This window comes from Drosophila mojavensis, unplaced genomic scaffold (assembly GCF_018153725.1).
Source record: "Drosophila mojavensis isolate 15081-1352.22 unplaced genomic scaffold, ASM1815372v1 contig_74, whole genome shotgun sequence".
NCBI classification, from domain to species: Eukaryota; Metazoa; Arthropoda; class Insecta; order Diptera; family Drosophilidae; genus Drosophila; species Drosophila mojavensis.
The window spans coordinates 7526737-7535503 of NW_025318899.1; the positions used below are offsets into that span (position 1 = coordinate 7526737).

Consider the following 8767-nt stretch of genomic DNA (forward strand, 5'->3'; position numbering starts at 1 on the left):
AATTGTAATGTGAATAGTCAGGTCAACATAATCTTAAAAGCTGCAACTATAGCAATATTATATGCAGATAAATATATATATGAATATTTCCTTTTAATAAATTATAACAAAACTGCGAAATTAAAAAAAAAATCCTAATCTCACATTATGAGCGCAGCCTATAAAATATATATAAAAAAAAAAAATTATTGGAACTAAGCTGCTCTTTATCTTTGGCAAATGCAAATGAGGGGAGAAAGTCAACTAATCTGGGTCGTTGGCCAGGCCACAATTACCCGAATCAAGCATTTCGATTTCGATTCCCATCATACACACAACTAAAAGGCAATTTCCGCAAAACGTGAAAGAGGGAGGGCGGGGGGAGGGGCCAAAGTGATTTGCCAAAAGTGGAAAGTTTTCGACAATCGACAAAAGCATGAAGCCAAAAAAAGAAGGATAGATAGAGAGAGAGAGAGAGAGACACACACAGAGAGAAAACTAGTTGAGTGAGGCAAAAGACCCAGACTCAAGCCTGATTGAGCCTTGATTTTGGATACGCTCTTTGCCACTTGGATTTGCGTTGTAAAATTTATTACAAATACTTGCCATGTGAGAGCATTATCGATTCGCCAATACATACAGATATCGATATAAAGCTAGATATGAGGTGATATATGTATGTATTATATATGTATATATGCCATCTATATTAGAGCTGTGGCAAATGAATGTGCGCTGTGGAGCCTCTGTCACATTATAGAGACAACGAAGCACACAAGCGGGACTCATATACCAGCTCGACTCAAAAGCTGCAATTGCAGAGTAGACCGACAGAACTGGACTAGCCTAGCCGAGGCGCATAATGCTGCATAAACATTCTCAATAAAGTCAAGTCAAGGCAGTTGCGCCAAAATTGCGCTGTCAGTGAAAAGAAGGGAGAAGGAAGGAAGGAAGGAAGAAGAAAAAAGCGAAATACGAAATATTGCGGGCAAAATAAATTTAAGTATAAATCATAATTTAGGCAAATCTCTAGAGATGAGCTCTCAACGTCCAACTGCGTCTGCTGCGAAGGTTCCACTTGCCTTTTACCTCCTCCTTCTCCGCCTCCTCCTCCTCTTTGCCTTCTCTGCTTTTGCTTCCTTTCTGCAGGTATCGTATGTGTGTAATCCCTCAAAGCAAAACAAAACACAAGCGCAAGCTGAGTGTGAGTTAGTGTGAGTGTGTGCGTGTGTGTTGGCGTGCCTTTGCTATGTGTGTGTGTGTGTGTATGTGTGCGTGTGGCATGCCTAAGACCAGCCACAATTTATGCGCCTCGTCGCCTTTCGTCTACGCAAAGTAATATGCTGGCTCTGCATTGAAGAGTACATCTTCCCCGCCCCCAACTCCCTCCAACTTCGCTTCAATTTCTTTTTTGCATAACATCAAAATTTTTGGTTTCTTGCCGCTCAATGTAAATTTATTGCGCAATGCATAGTTAAAGCTTCGCGATCTAAATCGAAGTCAGACTTTCAATTTCTTTTCAGCTTATTTTGTTTTTTATGTATAAGCCATGTTTATAAGTCAGCGCTCTGTACTTACGGCCTTACAGTTTTCCATAAATCAAGATTTCTTCATTTAGTTTCTGATTTTACAATTTATTTTACGTTTCCTTTTTTTTTCGCTCTCCATCAATTTACATAAAGTATATTCAATGGAACACAAATGTTGATTGAATACAAAACACGAGAAGAGAAAATGTTGACATTGGTTCATATTGACTGTGTGGTACTTGCTCAATATGAATGAAAGTTTGAAATTGGAGTTGAGAAGAGCTTCCTATGGTGATTTGTATACTGAGCTATAACATAGGGTTTATTTGTGCTGAAAAACCCAACTTTATATCTATATATATATCCATTCCTTTGAAGAATATAGATAGGGAGAGGCATAGATAGATTTAGATATATATATAGATCGATACAGTCGGATAAAGATATATAATAGATAATAAATATTGAAAGACAGAGATAGATATACATACATATTATTTATATTGAAATATAGCCATAGAAACAAATCTGTATTAGCTTTCCTTTGCATTGCTATCTCCTCACCTCGTATCGAAATACGTCTTAAGATGAGTTCCATGTTCGCTAGGTCATTCACAAAGCTATAAAGTCGGGAAAGCTGTACGTGCGGTGTATAACATAAGAATAAAATATATATAAAATAAAAGTAAACTCAGGATACAATCTGAGCGACCTAAACAATATTTCTAGCCCAAAGTTAAAGACATGCTGCTGCCAAGCTCAGCTAGACTCAGCTGCATTAGTTTGCTGTCATCAATGCATAAACCCAACTATACAAAATTTTTCCTTTAAATGCATATATCTTCAAAATGCACCAGAAGACCTATGCATTCTGCCTCAACAGCTTAATCGACGAAGGTAAGCACAAGTGCATTTGCCAAATATCGAGTCTACATCGAGCTAGCCCATATACTCCTTTCGCGCACTGGACAAACACTAAACAAAAACTGTTGCCTGTGGCGCGACGCAGTTTGGCAGTTGGCATTGAATGGGAACGAAAGGGAAAGGGAAATGGAAAAGAAAGTAGAAAGGGAAGGAGAACGGGAAGCTGGCTGGCGGCTGGCTGTCAAGCAGGCGACGTCAATTGCCAAAGCACTTGACAAGTAATTTGCGGTGGCTGCCTCTGCCTCAGCTGCTGCAGCTAAGCAACGCAACGCAATACACAAAACAATGTCAGCTGCCTCACAGCACTTGTCCCCCCTCACAAACCCTAGCTCAGTTTTGTCCTATTTATATTTGGCTTTACGTGAAAAAGTTTCGGATGTTTCGGTTGAGTTTTATTTGCGCGGATTTATTTGACGTTCAACTTTATTCCCTTTTTTTTTTTTTTTTTTTTTTTTTGTTTGCTTCTCCCTTTTCGCACAACACATGTCGGAACGCATTTAAGATTTATATACTTTTTTTTTTTGGGAGTCCTCTTTTTTGGCATGCAGCACATGCATATTGTGGCATGCAACGCTTTTCATGGTTAGCTGCATGCGAGAGTGTTCCAATGTTTTTTTGGCGCTTTAATTGTCTGCTCGGCAGGAGAGGAAGCCGAGCTCAATTGAAAAACGCTTTGAATGCCAGCGAATGCCATTAAAGAATTTTATGTTATTAGCCTACGAAAAAAAGCAAACAAACAGCAACAGCAGGACTTTAATACTAGAAATGCCTCGAGATGCACAAAGTGCATGACCAGCAGAGGAACGGGCATACAACAGTTGCCTTTAAGACAAACAAGAGCTGAGGCGGAAATTAGAGGTGAAAAACTGAAAGCAAAAAATCAGAACGAAAGGCGCTCAAAAAACGGGCAAGCGACGACCTTTTATTGTTACCTTGGCCGAGAAGCTCTCGGCTTTTGTAAAGCTGCCTTCAGTTTTTTTGCCTTTATTTTAAATTATGCAAAAGTATTTTTGCTCGAATGCGAGGAAGGTTAACACACACAAACACACGCACACAGCGAATTTTCCGCACAATAAAATTGTTCACACTTTTTACGCTGAAAGTTGCGAGCAGCCAGAGGTTCACCTGGGCATGTGTGTCGTAGTAGCTCACAGATTGCCCTCAAGATGCTATAAGTATATATAGTATATATAGAGTGAGTGAGAGTCTAATAAAGACTAAAGCTGGTTTTAATTAAAATTGCTTTAAGAGCTAAGCCGACTTCACTTTAATGAACGGTTATCAGAAAGGCAAACAACATCAAAGGCTGAAAATCAACTAAAATGTAGATTAATCTGCACGAAAAAGTTACACAAAACAGAAACTCGGCAAACTATGAATATTTTTGATGTTGAGCTCATCTAAAGGCACCTTAGATCCATTGCTCCAGCTCAGGTGCTCAGCTGCTCCGGTGCTCAGTGTCTTTTGGCTTTCAATCTCCAAATGCCAGCGAGGCACGTAACAAATCTTAATAGAAAATTGCAAATGCAGCGCGCTGAAAAGTATGCTACGAGAAGAGACCAAAGGCGTCTGATGGAGCTGCAGCTGGAGCCGTGAAGCCATTGCAAATGTCGACAGGTGACAGCAGCTGTGGCTGTGGCTGTGGCGCCTTGAGGCTGCCTTGGTATGGCACTCGTAAGGCATTTGTCTGCCAGCTGCCGGCGGCGGCGGCGGCGGCGGCATATCGTGCCATAAATGTCAGAGCGCGCATTGTTGCAGCCAAACTCTCTGTGCTGAGCGCACAGGCCGAAGCTCAACTGAGTGCTGTGGAACGCATTGGCATGCCACACGGCCTTTGCACAGTGGTTGACAATGAGGCGACGCTGAAGACGATTTTTCTGCTGCTTTGATTTTGAATAGCTCACTTACACACTTAATAAATGTCGCCAGATGCTCGACTAGGCACTTTTGAGCAGTTAGGCAGAGTGTGAGAGAGAGAGAGAGAGAGAGAGAGGGAAAGGGACAACAAGTCAGCGAGCTAATGCTATGCAAATTTAAATTGCCATCTAAATGGTCCCTAAAGTTGCCAACATTGGAAAGTTTCTTTTATCTCGCAGATTATATCATTACGCATGGCGTATAATAAGTCAGAGAAAAGCTGCGGCCTTAGTGCACATATTTGAAGGAATATATGACATACCCTGTAAAATGTGAGGAGAGCTGTAAATGTTGTTTAGAATACAGTTTAGATGAGGCAAAGGAAAAAATATATGTATGTATTTTTTTAGAATATTTGAGAATAATGTAATATATGCTATAGAAACTCTGAGCTAGTGTATGTCTAAATACCCTGTAAAATGTGTCTAGAGCGAAATAATCTTATTATAAAAAATTATATGTTGGCAAATGAGCTTCATAATGCTATAAATTTGACTGTGCAAGAGCTATAAATATTTACTTACATATATGTCAGTAAATACCCTGTAAATTCAGCCTATGCAGATAATATTGATTAAAACATTTTTAATAAGTCTGGCTTATGCTCAAATATATTCAAAATTTTCTTTAAAAAAAATGTTATCAATATATGTTTTATGCTCGTAATACCCTTTAAATAAATAATTAACCTTATAGCAGCTATATGATATATGCTATAGATGACATACTCTATATGCCATAGATAAAACATTTTAAAAACCAAATTTAAATTCAGCTTCTATCATTCATTAACAGGGTATATACAAGCTGTCACAAGCAGCTGGCATAAGCCCATGCGAGCCTTTTCTATTAACAGCCAGCGGAAGGTCTTTAGGCAAGTCACATGTAAATTTATTTATTGACTCGCCTGCCAAAACTCGAGCAGTCGCCCCTTTGCTCGGTGTATTTTTTGAGCTTATGACTTTCACTTAGCTTTCGCTTGGCTTATTTACACACACACACGCGCACACACAGGGAGTCTCACCTACACACATGTTGTTGCCTTGAGGTGCGTGGTAATTGTATTAAATTTCAATAAACGTGTATCAAACATTATGAAACGTCGAGTTGAATCGCAGCAAATTATAATTTCAGTTGCTCATTTTTTTTTTTTTTTTTTTTTGACAGCTGACTCTGTAAAAAAGGGTTTCAGGGCTTATGCAATGTGTAAAACCCATTTTATTGTGCTTGCCTTTTATTGCTTGCTGGTGGGTAAGGGGAAGGGGAAGGGGCTACACATTGCAATTTGGCTGGCAATAAATTCTGTTGGCAAGACAGCGAAATGAGAAGAAAAGCGCGAAAAATAGCAGCAGGAAGCTGGAGAAAAATATTTAAATTTTCTGTGCTGATCGCATTGCGCGCTTTTGTGAGTCCCGCAAAGGGGCAAACAGTAAAAAATCTGCTTAAATGTACTTCCGTCATAAAAAGAACGGTAATGCAGAGCCAACGCCAGCGGTTGGCTTCGGTATATATATGTGTGTGTGTGTGTGTGTGTGTGTGTGTCTCACGTAACCCGAGAGTAGCAAGAAAAACCTTTTTATAAATGCTGCTGCGCGGCTTCCGCTGAATAATAATAAAAACAAAAACAGGCAAAGGCAACATGCCAACGCCGCCGACATTGAATACTCTTCAATTAAAAGTGAAACAAAATAGGAATTTTGCAATTATTAAATTTGAAAGCTAAATGGCAAAATTGTTTATAAATCAGCTAAATTTTTATTGTTTTTTACTCATTTCTTAATGTGTTTCTTATGTGCTTAAAATTATTTCATTATTTCTTTACTTTCTTATTTTAGTCATTATATTTTATCGAGTAGTATTTTTTTTTTTAATTTGATACTTATTATTTTAAATATTTTAAAATACACTTTTATTCATTCACAAACATATATTAGTATTTTTAAAATCTATACAAATTGAAAAGTAATATAAATCTACATTTTAGTATATTTAATTAAATTTGTCACCATGCAAAATGCTCTGAACTATATTCAAAATATATATAATGGATATATATTTAATAATTTGGTTTTTTTTCTATATATTATCCAATATACATATATTTAATATAAATTTATTATCAGAATTTATCAAAGTCTCATTTTATTTATGTTGAATTTATAGGAATATTTTATGCATTTATATTAATTAATTTTAAAATCTTCTTTGTGCTGCTTTAATTAAAATTTAGCAATGCTGCTATACACGGGTGTTTAAAAAAAGAGGATTAAATCAGCTTTAAGATAAATTTAGCAGTAAAATATATGTAGACAAATCGTCAATGAATAGTGAAAATATATATATTTATATGTTTCTATTTTTCTGCTATACTTTACTGTCATTGACTAGTTGTTACAATTAGTTTGTATAACGCTAATTTATCTCAAAGCGAATTTAATCTGCTTTTTTGCTGCAATTTAAATATATATTTTTACCTTTTGTAAGTTTATTTCCATTCTGTTTTATATTAAGGAGCTAATTATTTTATTTTATTACTTTTTTCCTTATGTATATTAACATACATTTAATTAAAAACGATAAGTAAATATTGTAAAATGTAAAAATAATTATATGCATATATATATACATTTAATTGGAATATGCAAGCATTTATGATAATTTAAATGCAACGTAAAATAAATAAGCCTTATGCTTAAACTGCTTTTAATGCATGCAGCTTAATTAATTAAAATGCATCAGTAAATAAACAAAAGTGAAACCCATTTTAATGTCCCTGGCAAAATGCAGAGCAAAAAGTGCAAGACAATGGCCCACGGTTAAATATTTAAATGCAAAATTGTTTTATTTGCTCAAGCGGGAAAAGTTTTGTGCTTAAGCACTTCATGAGCCACTTGCTTGATTTATAGCTGGAGCCAATTTTTCAATAGATATATGTACATATATATGTACTTATTAATTTGGCATTTACCTGAGTTTTGTGTTCACTTGTTTCTGGGTATTGCAATTCTTGGCGCTCTTGTTGCATTCATCGCGTGCCACGAACTATTGTTGCGCTTTCATTGCGGGTTTGTGTTTTATTGTATTTGGCTGGTTATAATTCCCGCACACTCGCACACGCACACACCTGCTCACACACACACACAAGCACACACACTCACACACAACAATTAACCCAGTTGCCAGCACAACAACAATAAACAGTTCAAGAATGCGCCAAGTTAATTTTCTTGGAATTTCTGCTGCTTTGTTTCCTTTTGCTTTTGCTTCTTTTTCTTATTTTTTTTTTTTTTTTTTTTTGAATGCTCAGCTCACAAACACACACACACACACAAACACACACTCATACACCGAGAAAATTACACGCTCTTAACACTTTAACCGGCTTTTTGCTACTTGCGCCAAAAATCCAATAAGCGCGTGTCTCTCGTCTGAAACGCGTTGGCTGGCTAACAAATATAACGCATACGGCCCGTTGCCGCCAGTGAAAACGTCCAGCAGGCACGAATGTCAACAACGAACTGAACGGCCAACATCGTCTGGCACTGCCATTCGTCTGGCTTGGCCGAAACTCACACGGCGCATGCGTCACTTTTACTCAATGAAAAGCTTCAAGCCAGAACTAATACCGAAAAAAGAATACAACAACAACAACAACAACAACAACAGGAGACGAAACGTTGCATACTTTTCGGAGTGCTCCGTGTGGCCATTTGGCCGTGTTGCTAGTCGATGTTGTTGCTGCTATTATTGTTGCTGTTGCTGTTGCTGTTGTTATTGGTGTTGTCGTTGTCAGCGGCAACATAATCATTGGCGCGTGTTGCTCACTTGTAGGCAGACACGGCAGACACGCCAGCCACGGCAGCCACGGCAGCGCCTGGCCGTCAGGCAGACGCAAAACAAAAACAAAAGCCTTTTACAAATCGCGCAACGTCATGTCAACGAGACAATCAGACAAATGCCACAGTTCCCTCGACTCGTCCCCTTTGCTCCTCCACACACTCTGACCACGCCGCCTACGCCTTCAAGCTGCGTCAATTGTCTGGAGGGCTTAACTTCTTTCTATTCTTCTTCTTCTTTTTTTTGTTTTTTGTTTAATTTCCTTTATCAACAAGAAGGCAAACGAGTTTTGCTGCTGCTGCTGCTGGCTGTGCGTGCGCGTGTGTGTGTGAGTGTGATATGTGTGGGTGTGTGTTTTTCTCGAAGTGTGCCTCGTTATCCTGTCAATTTTCATTGGCTTGTTGCGTCTGCCCTCGGCCCTCGGCCCTCGGCCCTCTGACTGGCTGGCTGCCTTATCGCATGCATGTCTGCAGCCTGGCTCTGGGCAGGTGGAATCCATTGTAATCGCCAGTTAATGTTAATTTGACAGTGGATCTAATTCAGCGTTGCTTTGCTGCGATTAAAAATTGAGCCCTGTAGTG

At 38.2% G+C, this 8767-nt stretch overlaps 1 protein-coding gene across 2 annotated transcripts in view; it reads right to left on the reverse strand.

Moving 5' to 3' along the window:
* LOC6581714 overlaps positions 1–7868 on the reverse strand; it is a 53592-nt gene extending 45724 nt beyond the window's left edge. For both annotated transcript variants that reach the window (XM_002007400.4, XM_044010308.1), the window contains exon 1: positions 7318–7868. The gene's annotated coding sequence lies outside the window, so the exon portion shown is untranslated. The remainder of the gene's footprint in view (positions 1–7317) is intronic.
* Between the last annotated feature and the right edge of the window lie 899 nt (positions 7869–8767).